At 45.7% G+C, this 17,207-nt stretch overlaps 1 protein-coding gene and 1 long non-coding RNA gene across 7 annotated transcripts in view; one reads left to right on the top strand and one right to left on the bottom strand.

Moving 5' to 3' along the window:
* Positions 1–17,207, top strand: part of LOC147026089 (T-box transcription factor TBX4-like) — a 198,510-nt gene that overhangs the window by 95,294 nt on the left and 86,009 nt on the right. Inside the window, exon 1 of one of the 6 annotated variants that reach the window (XM_085881144.1) lies at positions 12,206–12,342. The exons of 4 other annotated variants lie outside the window; for them this stretch is intronic. The gene's annotated coding sequence lies outside the window, so the exon portion shown is untranslated. Of the gene's footprint in view, positions 1–12,205; positions 12,343–12,717; positions 12,769–17,207 lie in introns of those variants that run through there. One more of the 6 variants, XM_085881141.1, reaches the window with a different exon arrangement.
* LOC147026090 (uncharacterized) overlaps positions 14,035–17,207 on the bottom strand; it is a 34,068-nt gene continuing 30,895 nt past the window's right edge. Inside the window, exon 3 of the long non-coding RNA XR_015058112.1 lies at positions 14,035–14,737. This is a non-coding gene — a long non-coding RNA (uncharacterized LOC147026090). The remainder of the gene's footprint in view (positions 14,738–17,207) is intronic.

Genomic DNA, 17,207 nt, shown 5'->3' with positions numbered 1-17,207 from the left:
GCCTTTGTGGAGAGAGCAGGTTCTGTGGTGTGTCTAATTTGCAATGACAAAATTGCATCGATGAAACGGTCGAATATAAAGCGGCACTTCGACACACGCCATGCTACCTTTACATCAAAATACCCTGTGGGAGACAGCAGAAAGAAAGCGTGCCAAGAGCTACTGAGCATGGTGCAAGCCAGCCAGCAGCAACTCCGCGTATGGACCCGGCAAGGTGACTATAATTCCGCTCGCTTTGCTGGATCTTTAGCAATAGTGAGGAACGGAAAACCATTCACAGATGGCGAGTATGCAAAAACGTTCATGCTGGATGTCGCCAATGAACTTTTTGATGATCTTCCGAACAAAGACAAGATAATCAAACGGATACAAGACATGCCTCTGTCGGCAAGAACTGTTCATGATCGTACCATCATGATGGCAAACCAAGTGGAGGAAATGCAAGTGAAGGACATAAATACAGCGCCGTTCTTTTCCCTGGCTTTGCATGAGTCAACAGACGTAAGCCATTTGTCGCAGTTCAGTGTGATTGCAAGATATGCTGTTGGTGATACACTGCGCGAAGAAAGTCTTGCTGTTCTGCCAATAAAAGGGTCCACAAGAGGTGAGTATTTATTCAAGTCTTTCATGGAGTTCGCTCAAGAAAAAAATCTATGAATGGATAAACTTATCTCGGTGTGTACTGATGGTGGTCCGTGTATGGTGGGGAAAAACAAAGGATTTGTGGCGCTTTTCCGTGAACATGAAAATAGACCCATCCTAAGTTTCCATTGCATTCTACACCAGGAGGAACTTTGTGCTCAGATGTGTGATGGGCAGCTTGGCGAAGTGATGTCGCTGGTCATTCGTGTGATCAACTTTATTGTTGCCCGAGCCTTAAATGGTCGCCAGTTTAAAACACTGCTGGATGAAGTTGGAAATAACTATCACGGTCTGCTTTTGCACAGCAATGTGCGTTGGTTGTCAAGAGGGAAGGTGCTTAGCCGTTTTGCGGCTTGCCTGAACGAAATCCGGACTTTCCTTGAAATGAAAGAGATTGAGCATCCTGAGCTAGCCGAAACTGAGTGGCTCCTCAAGTTTTACTATCTCGTGGATATGACTGAACATCTGAGCAGGCTCAACGTGAAAATGCAAGGCATTGGAAATACAGTGTTATCCCTTCAACAAGCCGTGTTTGCTTTTGAAAACAAGCTGGAGCTCTTTATCATGGATCTTGAAACAGGTCGTTTACTACATTTTGAAAAACTGAGACAATTTAAAGATGCATGCACAGCAAGTGAGCCCACTCAAAACTTTGATCTCCACCAGTTAGCTGGCTTCACATCCAGTCTCCTACAGTCATTCAAAGCACGCTTTGGAGAATTTCGTGAGCACACTCGTCTTTTTAAGTTCATCACCCATCCAAACGAGTGTTCACTGAACACAGCCGACCTGAGTTACATTCCTGGTGTCTCCGTCAGAGATTTTGAAGCAGAAGTGGCTGACCTGAAGGCCTCAGACATGTGGGTGAATAAGTTCAAGTCACTGAATGAAGATTTGGAAAGAATCGCACGACAGAAAGCAGAGTTGGCGAGCAAGCACATGTGGACAGAAATGAAAAAACTTCAACCCGAAGACGAGCTGATTATCAAAACTTGGAACGCGCTTCCTGTCACATACCTCACACTGCAGCGTGTGAGTATTGCTGTATTGACCTTGTTTGGATCTACATATGCATGTGAGCAGTCATTCTCACATCTTAAAAACATCAAGTCCAACCGACGATCACGTCTAACGGATGAAAGCCTCAACGCTTGCATGAAGCTTAACCTCACCAAGTACCAACCAGACGACAAAGCCATCAGCAAATCCATGCAGCACCAGAAGTCCCATTAATGGTGAGTATTATAACAACATTATTTAAAAGAATAAATTCAGAGGCTTATTATACTCACATTTAGTTGAATTCAGTCTTAAAATATATTATATGGCTCTCACTGAAATAGATTTCCAAATATTTTGCTTTAATGGCTCTCTGAGTCAAAAACGTTCCCGACCCCTGGTCTAATAGGTTAATTTCATGTGTGCGCTGTGAGTTTCTTTCTAGTTAGTTTTCGACATCAATTCACTTCACACCACGGCACCATAACCCACGTGTTCAAGGCTACAGACGTGGGCGGAGCCCCCCTCGCCTCAGGGCCGACTCCGCCTAGATGGAATGTTCCCCTCGTCCAATCGGGGGTGAGATCACCTCAGGGCCAACTCCGCCCCAGCAAGATGGAATGTTCCCCTCATCTAATCGGGGGTGAGATCACCTCAGGGCCGACTCTGCCCCAGCCAGATGGAATGTTTGCCTCGTCCAATGAGGGAAGGACACTGATCTCTCGACGCCCCCCACCCCCCGACCAATCCGGAGGCGAGTTACCTCAGAGCGGATCCCTCCACCCACCCGGGGGAGGAATAAGAAGGATAGTGAGCTGTATCCAGTGTTGGTTGGTGGTGTGTCACGTTCTGGTCTTTTTGGGGATTTCTTGGTGGTTGGTGGTCGTGCTGGTGCTCGTGGTGGTGGTGGTGGTGGTCGTGGCGGGGGGGTTTTGTGGTGCTCGTGTCGTCGATCGTCGTTCGTGGCAGCCAGGATCGTGAGCTCGTTGGATTCTGGGTCGTGGGTTCGAGTCCCACCGTGGTGGGTTGTGTTGAAGCGCTCGAGCTGGGATCCCCGTTCCCGTCCACGGACTCCGACTCGCATTTCAAACCGCACAAGGTGGCCAGGTACCCGGCCAGACTCTGACCTTCAGCTCGCCTTACATCCCGAGCTGAAGGGCCGAATAAAGACCCACGAGGTCCATTTCTTTTTGGGTGTGTGTGTCTGTCTGTGGCCAGTCTGATAAGTAGAAATCGTTTAAGTGATTGCCCTTGTACATTTGCCAACATCATATTCGTGATTAAGTCTGCTCTGTGTTTCCCTCCTTCTTACATTGTAAATAAATAACTGTTAAATGTTCCAGTTCGTTGTCTGTGTTTTCTTTCATTGACCCAGTATGGTTCGGGCTTGAGAGTCAGGATGGCCGATTGTGCCTAAATTGTTATTTGGACCGGCGCGGCTTTGGTAATTCCCGCTTGATTACGCCGGATCCGAGTCGATAACAGCGACTCGGTTCGGACAAAGCCGGCCGAGGATGTGGCTTCCACGGGAGTGAGACCGCGCGGCTAACTAGGTAAATTGGAATCAGACAAAAAGACCCTAACCGCGCGGTCGAAATATTGGCGTTCACGGTCCATTAAGTGACCCGTGACTTCGGAGTTATCCAGAGTGACAACCTTCAATTCCGGTGTTTGGTGGGAGACGGCCCACTGCTCCATCTTGCGGTCGTCCTCGCCACCGAACCCCGGCACCACAACACAGGAACTGCCCGCTCGGGGTGACGGAGCACGAACCACCCGCACGAGGTGATTGAGCACAAACCACCCGCTCGGGGTGACGGAGCACGAACCGCCTGCTCAGGGTGATGGAACACGAACCGCCCGCTCGGGGTGACAGAGCAGGAACCTCCCTCTCAGGGTGATGGAGCACAAACTGCCCGTTCGGGGTGACGAAGCATGACCGCCCGCTCAGGGTGGCAGAGGGCGAAGCGCCTGCTCAGGGTGGCAGAGCGAGAACTGCCCACTCAGGGTGGCGGAGCAAGAAGCATCTGCTCGGGTTTGCAGAGCATGAACCACCTGCTCGCAGTGTTGGAGCGTGAACCGCCCGCTCGGAGTGGCGGAGCGCGAACCGTCTGCTTGTGTTGGTGGAGCATGAACTGCCCACTCGGGGTGGCGGAGCACGAAGCACCCGCTCGCTGTGGCGGAGCACGAAGTGCCCGCTTGGGGTGGCGGAGCACGAAGCGCTCGCATGCGATGGCATAGCATGAAGAGCCCGCTCGGGGTGGCAGAGCGTGAACTGCCCTCTCGGGGTGGTGGAGCGTGAAACGCCCCCTCAGGGTGGCGTAGTGTGAAATGCCCACAGGGTGGCATAGCGCGAATCGTCCGCTCAGAATGGCGGAGCGTGAACCGCCTGCTCGTGGTGGCGGAGCATGACGCACCTGCACGGGGTGGCGGAGCACGAAGAGCCCGCTCAGGTTAGTGGAGCATGAACCGCCCGCTCGTGGTGGCAGAGCGCGCACCACCCGCTCAGGTGGTGGAGTGACAAGCATCTGCTCGGGGTGGCAGAGCGAGTAATGCTCGCTCAGGGTGGCGAAGAAAGAAGCGCCCGCTTGGAGTTGCGGAGCGTGAACCGCCCGCTCGGGGTGGCAGTGTGCGAACTGCCCACTCGGGGTGGTGGTGTGCGAACTGCCCACTCGGGGTGGTGGAAGGCGCACTGCCCGCTCGGGATGGCAGAACGCGATCCACCTGCTCGGGCTGGCGGAGCACGAACTGCCCGCTCGGGGTGGCGGAGCTCGAACCGTCCGCCCGGATTGGCAGAGCGTGAAGCACACACAAGGTGAGGCGGAGCACAAAGTGCCAGCTCGGGGTGACGGAGCACGGAGCGCCTGCTCAGGGTGGCGGAGCATGAAGCACCCGCACGGAGTGGCGGAGCACGAAGAGCTTGCTCGGGTTGGCTGAGCATGAAGCACCCGGGCCATTTTCAGAATAAGGGACAAGTCACGGTAAAGACATGGCCAATCGGTTTCTATGGTAACAGGTTCTGCAAGGTTGTTGAAAGTTGTGACAATACGTAAAACAACATTTCCATTCATCAGCGCAAGCATGTTTTTGCTGGCAAAACTAAAAATATTTCTTGGAGAGAAAGATTTTTGTCCCAAATGTCCGTACCGTTACCCTGTCAAAGTAAAATATGCGTTTTTGTAAATCACTTATGTAAGGCATTTATGCATAACGTTCTGGTAGCTGGTGTTTACTATGACCAGTAATGCCTATACTTCAAACATTATGGTGACTCGTAGTTGCTGGTGCAATGGTTTCGGTGTAACATCTGAATTTATGCATGTCTACCGGGTAAGCTATACTCTGTCTTTTCCGTTACCACTGTCTTTGAATGTGCCGCAGGCAGTTCCCAGAATTTTTTATAGATGTCGTTGGTGTGTCGTAACACGTGCTTTTACTCGCGGCAGCCATATTGCAAAGAACGACCACTCAACGTCTGTCGAAGTTCCTGAAATATCTTCAGTAAGTTCAGCAGCCAAGAATGTCTCACAAATTACTTGTCTTTACCGTGGTCATCTCTAGCTACTCTACAATACGTAGGAATCGCTAGGATTGTTTACTCTTGTGCTATATCAGCTGTATTGAGTAAAATAAGTCCATTTTGTATGCTGGTTAATGTCCGGTCCGACATCAGGAACCCGAATGTGTCTTTCCCGTTACCATTTAATGTCTTTACCGTGCTGGCGGTAACTATAAAGACATGGGTAAAAACAAAAATTCATTAATCTTATTAATTAATGAAGATCTAGCGTTGCTGATTTCAGGATCTGTTGTTGGGATTTAATTTTGTATTTCAGTGACATTTAATCATTGGAATGAGAGTATGAGATTTTTAGATTTGTCTTTACCGTGAATTAGCCCTTATTCTGAAAATGGCCCACCCGCTCGCTATGGCAGAGCACGAAGCGCCCACTCCGGGTGGCAGAGCATGAAGCACCCGCTCGCGGTGGCGGAGTGTGAATCGCCTGCTCGGGGTGGGAGAGCACGAAGCGCCCGCTCAGGGTGGCGGAGCATGAAGCGCCCGCTCGGGGTGCCGGAGCACGAAGCGCCCGCTCTGGGTAGCGGAACACAAAGCACCCACGCGGGGTGGGGGAGCACGAAGCGTCCACTCAGGGTGGTGGAGCATTAAGTGCCCCCCCTGGGTGGTGGAGCATGAATCGCGTGCTCGGAGTGGCGGAGCGCGAACCGCCCACTCGGAGAGGCGGAGCACGAACCGTCTGCTCGTGGTGGCGGAGCGCTAACTGCCCACTTGGGGTGGCAGAGCGCGCACCGCCCACTCTGGGTGGTGGAGCATGAAGCGCCCGCTCTGGGTGGCAGAACACGAAGCGCCCCCTCCGAATGATGTGGCATGGCAAAAGTGTCCGCAGTGAGTGAAGTATTCGCTCAGAATGACGTAGTGTGGTTTCGCTTTCAGCAATGGATGCTTAGCATGTGGCTTACGCACTCATGCAAGCACTCCTATTAAATGGTTGATAAGGAACAGTTGGCCAGGCTGTCGCTGCATTCCATAAAGGACACCTTTCACTTTAAAGCCAGTCTTCACAGCGCATGCAGTAGCCTGGTGTTGGCGTTGTGGTTAGGGTGGTGGCTTGGGATCTTAGGGTCCTGAGTTCAAGCCCCGTTGGCCACTGAATCAATACACCAGGGGGTTGACTCAGCCTGTCATCCTTCCGTGGTTGGCAAAATGAGTATCAGTGTACTGGTAGAGGGGCTACTGCATCAGTGACACAGTCGTGCTTCCAAGAAATGATATCTACCCCGGCAGCTAAGCTGCAATACGCAAGAAGAATAATACAGCGCACGCAGCAGTTAATGAAATAAAATTACTTTATCCACAAAAGAGTTGACGCTTAATGCAGAACAACCCTGGAAACATCGCAACGTTCAATCGCCCATGAAATAAACATTGCAGAAAATCTGCCATTTTGCCTGCTCGTCTGTGTACGTGTCACATGGTACATCGGTTCGGGATCTGTACAAACGTTATAACTCTTTTTAAAACGTCCATTTTTTTAACCAGATTTGCTTTTATTCCTTGAAGAGCACCTCACAAAACCTCCAAAAATATAGTCACAGATCTGGCAGACACTGTGGATAGGCAGTCCCTCTGTGGGACAGGGAACGAGGTCCAGCAGTGAATGCATTAAATCATATAGCTCAATGAAGCTGGTTAATTTTGGCACGTTCATCAATTTTTGTTCACTCAATATAATTTTCTAAACAGTAGGAAAAGATCAGTTTAATGCTTTGGACATTTCACATTTTCTTGTGTACGTATGGAGAAGGAGGGAACATAGCCTTGCTTGCTCAAAATAAATAGGTATATTGGTTTAGTTATAAGACTCGTTATTTCTTTAAGTTATTTGTACTGCAGATTTGTAAATAAATTGTGCCTTTGATGATAGAAGCATGAAATTTGGCACACTGTTAGAATATACCTTAAGAAAGATTTTTGACAATTGGGCCATCGCAGATTTTCCCTGTGACAAAAGTGGTGCCATTTTCCTTGATGGCCACCATCGGCTGTTGTCGTACATTCGATATGGTAGATCAAGTCGATTGTATTGTGATTTTTTTTTAAATTATCTACCTCATATCAGTGGTATATGTAACTCCACAATGGTAGATAATGCCAAATATCGTTATGGGGGGGTCGTAAAACATTACTTTTATTTCAAGTTGGGACAACTTCACTGGAGCAATTACCTCTCGAGCTACGAATGAGCACACATTAATTAAAGGGACTTATTATGTTTTAGTTTACAGCTCAATGTGTCCAATTTATGTCTCATACGTCTTGTGACCGACTGTTGTTACTTGTCAGTCAGTCAGTACAAAATCCACCGCAGAGACAAAGAACAGTGCACTGCAAAGCAGCCTTCCGGCACTTGCAGTGTCCTGTCCGGCCCTTCTTGCAGCCACAATGTATGAGTTCCCTACAAGCTTGCATGGCTTCTGCTAGGGTTGTCTAGTATACTTCCCAGCCTCCCTCGACCTTCTTCTTCCACCCCCATTCACTTGTAGATGGAAGCTCTGAAGCCGTGATCATCATCTGGGCCCAGCAGTGACCAGCCTGGTAGGCAGGCAGCCCTCTTGATGTGATGTGCTGGATGAGTGCTGCCTGTGTACGAGGCAGACAATCAATTGCTCTGCCTTTCTGAGTGGACAGCTGTTTCCTTGCCTTGTTGACACACTCCTGGCTACTGGTGTGATCATATCGCAGGACCACAAATCACTCCAGTGGCCCCAGCCATTCCTCTATGGATTGTAGGCTTGGCCGAGCAACTAAGGCACAGAATGCTGTAGTGACATCACCATATGTGTTCCAGGTGTCCCATGCAGTCCTCTTGCCTCTGCCTCCAAAACAGGACACTGTGTCACACCCAGTGAAGGCGTGGAACTAACCCAAGGTAGATAGGCAGAGGTGTTTCCCATTCTTGGCTGTGCCTAATTGTACCTGTAGCCTGATGCCTTCGACGTTGTACCAAACTGTTGTGCATCAGTCGCTGCGAAATGGTGAGAACTGGTTGGGGCATTGCTGATGAACTTCATTGTGACTTGATGTTTGGTCCTTTAAACACCATAGCAACTAGTGCCAAGAGAGAAACTGGCACATAATCTTCCTGACACTTGGTTCCAAATGAACCACTGAACTGGTATTTTATTTTGAGTATGTCCGTCCTCACTATGTGAGCAGCCCTCGTCAGATAAACTCCATCATTGTCAGTATCATGCCTTGCTCAATGTGGATCAAATATCTTCATTGGAAATGAGGACCACATCTCGACCTTGCTTGTGAGCTTCCATGTCCGGAAAGTAACCCAATATTCTGACTTTGAGCTTGGTGGAGTAGATGCACCTTACTACATCAGTCCCAAGTTGTTTCAGTCTGGTGCTGTACAGATTCACAAGGTCTGTGAGTTTGAAGATGGGTGCTGCTCAATCGTCCATGCGAGCATCTTTAATATAGATACCAGTCCAGCAAATGCAATGCCATGGTTCACTGTGTCCACGTTAGACTTTTCAGATGTTTTTGTTTCTCTTGCTCTATTCTACAAGTGGGCCAGGCACTGCACATGGTACTGAGCGTCTTGTGCAATTAGGTCTCCTGCACTCAATTTGGCAATTAGTCGTTTGTCCTACAATTTGAGGGCACATTGTTAGACATGGACATCAACCCCGAATGTTGATGCTTTGCACAGACCCTCCAGCTGGTGCATGTTTGCTACAGAAGAAGCATGTTTCAATATCAGTCCTTGTCTCTCCCAAACTCTGACGGGTGAACTTCTTAGAGGCATCTGCAGTATCTTCTATCAGTCTCTTCCTCTTCTCTGTGAGGTTTCGTTTGGTTTTGTTATACTCAAGTCTACATGAGTCGTGCCACTTGGCTTTGTGCTGCTGCAGTGTTGCCTCAATGCTCTCACCGTCCTCAAGGCATGAGAGATTTATTACTACTGTATTGGCGAACAACCAATCCTACTAAAACCCACAAGAAGGTTAGCAATTGTCATGTAGCCTGCTTCCTGTGTGTCACGTCTGGACTCGGCTTGACAGTGAAGCACCTCTGATATGTCTTCCTGGCACAGAGCACACTTTCTCCAGTCTGTTGTTGGACAATGTGTTGATGCCCCATGCTGAAGAGGATCCACCACCTTGTACATTTTTGCCATCGTCACACTGCTACACCTAAAAGCAGAAATAGGGAATGAATGAGTAGGCCGGTAACATAAGGTGAGTACAAGATGACAGTAAACACATAACCAAAGGTGAAACCAAAAGTACAACACAGCTAATCACAACACAAATGTTCAATATTACATAGTTCACTCTGTTCCACCTTTAAAAGAAGAAGAGATTTTACTTTTATATGTGTTTCCAGAACTAATAACAAAATTTTGATCCACACAATAGCATACATAATTATCATGTCTTTGGTGGCCATTTTTGGAAAATGTCTGCCATTCCTGTCACGGGACAAATCTATGATGGCCCTATAGCCAAAAATCTTCCCAAGGGCATGCCCTAACTGTGTGCCAAATTTCATGCCTCTATCATCAAAGGCACAATTCCACCAAATAGTTCACATAACTGCTGTACTATATCAGATTTCAAAACAGATTTCAACACTTATTTTGTCCGGACGATATCCGATCCTTAAAACCGAAACAATATTTTGATGATATACTTTCATTAGTCCGTGAGTGTATATCATGGAAAATTGTATCATATATCGCATGAAATCGCTCCAAGCTCCTAATTTGAAAACTATAATACTTACAAAAGTGATGTATACAGGGATTCGTAGCGATGATGAACAGGCAAGCACTCGATAATATGAGTGAGGAAAGTGAAAAGAAAACTTTCTCGTTAAGAAAACGTTACGGCCTGTTCCAAGTCAAGGCAAGGTTGAGCAGGCCAAAAAACATGTTAGCTTCAGACCCCACCGAGGTAACCTAGGAAACGCCTTCAGACCCGAGAGAGTGAGGTGGCTGAAGATCACCTGATGAAGGATCTAATTAAATAAGGCCATTAATTATCTTCAAAAGGGGTGTTTTAATTAACCCAAACAACCAATTTTCAGTCATGCACTTCCTTGGAGTTTTCTTAGTATGTGTGCAAAGATTTAGGCTGCTCGGTTTTACAGTTTTTGAGTTATGGAGGAGACACACACACACACACACACACACACACTGACATTTATCTATCTATAATTCCAGCAATGTGTGTGTGTGTGTGTGTGTGTGTGTGTGTGTGTGTGTGTGTGTGTGTGTGTGTGTGTGTGTGTGTGTGTGTGTGTGTGTGTGTGTCCGCTATTTCTCGACAACCACTGGTCCGATCTAATTGAAACTTGCCAGGTATATTGCTGTGGCCCTGTGGATGTGCCTTTTCAAGGTTTGATATTAATCGGACAAGTGCTTCCCAAGTTATGGCCATTTATTTACCAACCAATGACAAGACACGTTACTGCGTGGGCGTGGCCGATGGGGGAAGAGAACCTCAGCCGCGTTCCCCATTACGGGTTACAACGTATGGACTTCAGGAAAGTGATGACTTTGTGTATTCTAATAATTTCTCGATTTCTTATGCGCATTTATAGATAAACACAATGCCCCAATCCAGTCGTCATTTAGGAGAGCGAAGGAACGGACTGTGTGTTTGTTTGAAAGTTACATTTTTTTGTTGTTGTTGTTGTTGTTGTTGTTTTTGTTGTTTTTTGCACGTAGTTTTTTTTTCTTCTTTCTCTTCTCTTCTCTTTGTGTTTTTCCTTGCGATGACATTGCGAAAAGGCAAAATACGTTGGCGCTAATTGAATAATTGGCCATTAAAACTAAATTGCGAATAATCGTAACTGCGATATGCGAACTTCCGGGCCACGCACGTACGGGCATGCGAGAGCGATGCAACGGTCTGTGTGGTTGTTGTTTCTGGCTCGTGGTTTGAAAGTTTTTTTTTTTGCATGTACAGCCACGCATGTACTAGTTAGTATAGAAGTATGTAATGTGATCTGACTTTAGTTATTATAGTATGTAATGTGATCTAACATTAGTTATTATAGTATGTAATGTGATGCAAAGTGGACTACATACCATCCATCATGAATAGTTTTTCGTTTTCTCTTCCTGTAAATATGCACAACTTGGTAAGACATTCTTCTTTGACCATTTTCGATTTACATTCTATATTCTAATTAGTTTTCCTCCTGAGTTTTCATATTAATTAGATACTGGTTTTGAAGAATAATCTGAGATTATTCTCAAGCATCCCTGCACCTGTATTTCAGTTTTAACAACTACATGAACACATTCTTCCAACCATTTAGCATGAAATGAACACACTCGGTTTAGTATAGAATTTGACTTTATGATTTAAAAAAAATATTTATTTTTAATTACAAACCAGTGCTTTCATGTGTCCTACTTTTGAAGGAAAAACAAAATTGTTTTTGCATAAATGTTTTGATGTGTGCATGATTCTTCAGTTATAATTATTGGGTTACTGATATCTGGAGTTTTTGAGTAGATATCTGTGATTTTGAAGTGGACGGTTGGGATATGATGGATTTTATCGGTAGCCATATACAGACAATCTAGTTGTTGTGTGCAGGACACACATTGCCTCCTGCAAGGTGGCGGCAGCTGGCTATCAGGGCAGTAACTGGGACCAGAGCTCATGCTGCTGCCCCACAAATAATTCGCTATCACTGGTTCCCCAACTCACTATCAGGGCAGTGGTACAAGTACTGCATGTCTCACCCGCCTGTCTGTCTGCCTCCCTCCCGTCACCCCGGCACCCGGCCTGCCTTCCACATAAACTTGTCTGACTGGGTATCGTCCAAATGGCGTCTGTTTTCCATAATGCCTCAGAATTTCTAGGAGACAGTGGAGGAGGAAGGGTGGAGGGAGCATTTTGCAAGTGCCAGATTTAGAGAGGGAAATGGTGAGAGAGTATGAGGGTAAGGGAGAGACAGTGGGGAGAAAGAGGGGGGTGGGGTGGTTGAGTCAGCAGAGGAGTGAGAGAATTGGATTTTGGTGGTCGGAAGGGGATATGAAAAACGAGATTTAACTTCCAAAGATGGATGTTGTTCGATATTGGCCATCACGGTGCAGGTATTGAGAAAGAAGTCACGGGAGGAGAAGTGGGAAGATCAAAAGAGAGAAAGAGGTGAGGAAATATAATGTTTTGCCTGAAGAGAATAGAGCACAAATATTATGAGACTAATGAATACTGAGGTTCCTGAGAGCTTCAGTTACGAGACCAGAGAAAATGGTCAACATTAGACAGCAGGGCCAGGATAAATGGTACTCAGACTGGGGAGCATAGTTGCTGAGCAGCAGCATGGTTCAGCAGAGTTAGCGATGAGTCGTTTACTTAAGAGCCACAGAACTGGAAAATTAAGGAGTCGGGCAGCTAGAGGGGCAGAGAAATGGGAAGATGGTTTGGTTTGTGGGAGAGGGGAGGGGATTGGGGAGAAGACATGAGGAACCGCAGTTTTGAGGGAGGGGTAGGATTAACAGACACAGTTGGTTGACACAGGGAAAGATATGGAGACGAAGAGAAGATGGTTCTAATTCAAAACAGAAGTGGCAGGTAGGGGGTGAGGGGTGGGGAGATGTGGGTGGTGTGGTGGTGGTTGGTGGAGGGGGGTTTGAGGGGGGGCAGTAGCTTTGCATTGGTTTGTGGTGAGATTCATAACTCTGGTATCTATATCTGTCCTTTTGTCTTTTTACTTTCATTCTACATTTTATAACCTTGCCTTCTGAATCCAACTATTCCTACTTCTCTTTCCATCCATTCAGTCATTCTTTCAGCATTTGCAAATCTCTGACTTTGCTTCTTTACTTACAAAGTTTGACTCTAGCCTTTACATTACTTCGGTAATTTTACACTCATGTATTTATTGGGTTAATCAGGACGTGACAAAAGTTTAAGATCCGTTGTTCAGTTAAGCTTGTATTATTCCATGTTCATACATTACAGGTTTTGGCAGATTCAGTGTTGTTATCTAGTTTGTGTTCAGTCTGGAAGGCTGTGTGATAGTCAATGAAAGTTGCTGCCGGGGGGGTTTGGAGGATGGGTGTTGGTATTTTTCACCACAACTACAAGTCATGGAATCAAATCCAGGAATTTTCCAGATGACAATTCCATTCCTTTCATTTTTCCCTTTTCTTTTATGGATAATCATCTCTCAGTCTTGCGAAGCATGCCGTATCAAGACGTGCTCTATATATCGTCTCAGATTCTCTGTCGTGTTGCTGATGACTGTGGTAGCTGAGGAAAAGTTGAGGTCATTGTCATGCTTTTCAAAACGAACGTGATGGAGTACTGCTCTACACTTTAGGCTGGCACCCCTGCCTCACACCTTGCCCTTCTTGATGCCATGGAAAAGAAGGCCCTCAAAACCTTTGGGATCTTCCACAATGAAGCAGTGTCTCGGCATGTTACTTTCACATTGCAGGCACGTTAGTGTCCTCTTTATTCCACTACCTCCTTTTTGGTCATGCACCCTCTGCCCTCTCTGTTCTAACCCTCCCAGGTTGCTGCAGGGCGCACACGGTCCGCCAGTAACTCTTCTTGGTGAATTCCCAAAATCTGTGCTCACTCATCACCTCCACTCATTTGTTCCTCTTTTCTCTCACCTTGGAAACCAACTTCCCCAGTCTGCTCATTCCCATTCTTCCCTCCAGGAACTTCAAGACAGTTATTCACCACTACCTCAGGTCATCCCCCCATCCATACTCATGATGTCTTCTACCCCCAAATTACCCCCATTCGCAAGCACTCCCTTTTTCCAGGTTATTGTGATTTCCTCCCTCACCTCTTTTTGTTTGGTAGTTGTCAATCGATTTTTTTTCCTTTTCCGTTTCATCCCCTATCTCTTCTTGTTGTCTTTCATTCAGCTTTTGTGCAACTTAGTCACCCCCACGTGTCCTTCTTCCCCTCCTCTTAATCTCACTCTCACCTCCACTCTGCTGTTGGTATTTCTCCCCTTCTATTTCATTCAATTCCATTCTGCTCTAGCTCTTCCATGAGATTCATCCATGTATGCACAAAAAAAAATCACAAAAGACGACAGAGATGATATATTGTGATGTTCTCGTGGTGTACATATATCGTTCGTAGTGGAGGGAAAAGAAACATGCTTTGTTTACAATGATGCTCAGATAATCATAAGGTGCACAAATGCAGCCCTTAAAATAAATTGGTGGTCTTGGTCCATGCCAGGCAAATGCTCTCCAAAACAGCCAGCGGCTTGCACAGTGGAAGCAATGCTGGAAGGGGGACAAATCTGTCACAAAACTTTTACCCTTTCATTGATACGCAGAATATGGCAACAAGTTTCGATAACTTGCGGAGATGTGGCTATGCCACTGATTCTGTTCCCCACCTTAGATTGATGGCACTTATCTGTAATAATTTTGCTGGCATAACAGCACACAAGGCATACTCTTAAAAATACTTGAGATATGTAAGGTCCACCAGCGAAGGCTCTTGCATAACAGACAGCCGGCAAAATATTGGCAGAATATCCTTTAAAAGATGGATTCTTCATTGATGCCTGCAAAACACAGGGTGGCAGCTTATAGTCAGGCCCAGAATCAAACCCTGAAGAGATCCTAAAGTGAGTACGCTACCTCTGAACCAATCTGCCAACCCTTTTACCCTCTGATAAGCACAAAATAGTTTGCGTCTGATCACGTGGCGCATTCAACATAGTTTGCAGTCCAGTGTCAACGGTCTTTGCCATACTAAAGACAGATTTCTGTTTGCAGCTGTAACAAGTTGGCTGCTGATAGGGACACAGCTACAAAACATTATTTTTTGAAAGTTTCTCATTTAAGTAAAAGTTTCTTGTGAAGTGGCCATTTACTCCATAAAAGTTGCTGAACCACCACCCACCCCCCTTCCGCCGAACACTGTTTGTTCGTACAACCTTCACTAATCATCACCGATGTCTTTACCTAGTTTTACCCAATTAAATAACTTTTTCATTCAGATCAACCATGCGGTGTCAACTCAGGGGGCATCATCATCTCCACCACAACCGAGCCATGCATGTCAAGTTTGCAAAAGTAAAATAAGCCAGAAGTAAAAGCAACCGAAACAGATAAGAATAGCCCAGAAAACAGATTAAAGAGGTCAGAAGTTGTGTAGCAAGACAAGTATGCAAACAGCCATTTACAAATCCGGATCAACCTGATGTGTTATAAACTGATATAAAATGATCAATAACGATGCACGTAACCTGATCGGTCGGTTGTGTTATAAAGTGATACAAAACAATCACTGACAGACATAGCCTGTTCGACAAAATGATTAATAGCAATATAAGTGAGAGTGAGATCAATGGGACAAGGGGAGGGGGAGAAGGACATGTGGGCGTGAACAAGCGGCAGACAACCTGAATGAAACACAGCGAGAAAAGGAAGGAGAAAGCAAGGATAAAACAAAAAAAGGAACAAACCAACTAACAAATGAAATGAGGTGATGGAGGGGGTGGGGGTCACAATAACCTGAAAAAAGGAATGCTTGGGAATCGGGTAATTTGGGGTCGAAGAGATCATGAGCATGGATGGGAGGTGACCTGAGGTCGTTGTGAGGAGCTGTCTTGAAGCCCTGAAGGAAAGAATGGGACTGAACAGAATGGGGAAGTTCATTCAGCAGGTGATGAAGAGGAGCAAATGAGTGGAGATGAGTGGTGAGCCTGGATTTTGAGGGTTTAACAAGAGGAGGGTTACTGGGAGGGACAGAGCCAATATCGGGCAGAGGATGTGAGGCCAAAAAGGAGATTGTAGAATACAGAGAAGTCACAAACCTGCAGAATAAACTAACTCGGTTTCAACTCAAGGATGGATATTTATTCCAGCACATTTTATTTTGTTATATGCATTATCAACAGTGGTATTTCAACTCATTCCTGGAAGAAATTACAGAAATTATTTAATTGCATTCCTCTTGAAAACCCGGATTTATTGAGAGCATGGTTAATATGAAAACGTTGCCACATTTGTCCACGTATGATGTCACATATCCGATTACAACCAGTGAGTCCACCGTTTAATGTAGGCAGTTCCATTAACACTGTTTTGATGGATTGTTGATGTTGATATAGCGCACAAACAACATTGTCTTGAAGTGTGATCCCTCTGAGGATTTGTTGAAGTATATGGTGCCATTTTGTCATCCAGTGCACTTTTTTGTGTACAAAGTCGAGGCTCATGGAAGAGAAAAGAACGAGAACAAAAAACGGAAGAGTGAGAACAAAGAACGGAAGAGCTCGAACAAAGAATGGATCAAAAGGAATCAGAACAAAAAAGGGAAGAGCTAGAGCAAAGAACTGATGAAAAGGAACAAGAACAAAGAATAGATCAAAAGGAACTAGAACAAAAAACAGAACATCTAGAACAAAGAATGGATCAAAAGGAACTCGGACAAAGAATGGATCAAAATGAACTAGAACAAAGAAGGGAAGAGCTCGAACAAAGAACAGATCAAAAGGAACTAGAAAAAGAACAGAAGAGCTATAACAAGGAACAGAAGAGCTAGAACAAAGAATGGATCAAAAGGAACTAGAACAAAGAAGGGAAGAGCTAGAACAAAGAACAGATCAAAAGGAACTAGCAAAAGAACAGAAGAGCTATAACAAGGAATGGAAGAGCTAGAACAAAGAATGGATCAAAAGGAACTAGAACAAAGAAGGGAAGAGCTAGAACAAAGAACAGATCAAAAGGAACTAGAAAAAGAACAGAAGAGCTATAACAAGGAACAGAAGAGTGAGAACAAAGAATGGATCAAAAGGAACTAGAACAACGAACAGAAGAGCAAGAACAAAGAATGGATCAAAAGGAACTAGAAGAATGAACATAAGAGCTAGAACAAAGAACGGATGAAAAATAACTAGAACAAAGAAAGGAAGAGCTAGAACAAAGAATGGATCACAAGGAACTAGAACAAAGAACAGAAGAGCTATAACAAGGAACGGAAGAGCTAGAACAAAGAATGGATCAAAAGGAACTAGAACAAAGAAG

This window comes from Eptatretus burgeri, chromosome 5 (genome assembly GCF_056783735.1).
Source record: "Eptatretus burgeri isolate ZD-2024b chromosome 5, Ebu_testis_v1, whole genome shotgun sequence".
Lineage (NCBI taxonomy): Eukaryota > Metazoa > Chordata > Myxini > Myxiniformes > Myxinidae > Eptatretus > Eptatretus burgeri.
The sequence above is the reverse complement of the archived record's forward strand: the minus strand, read 5'-3'. Positions and strand labels throughout refer to the sequence as shown.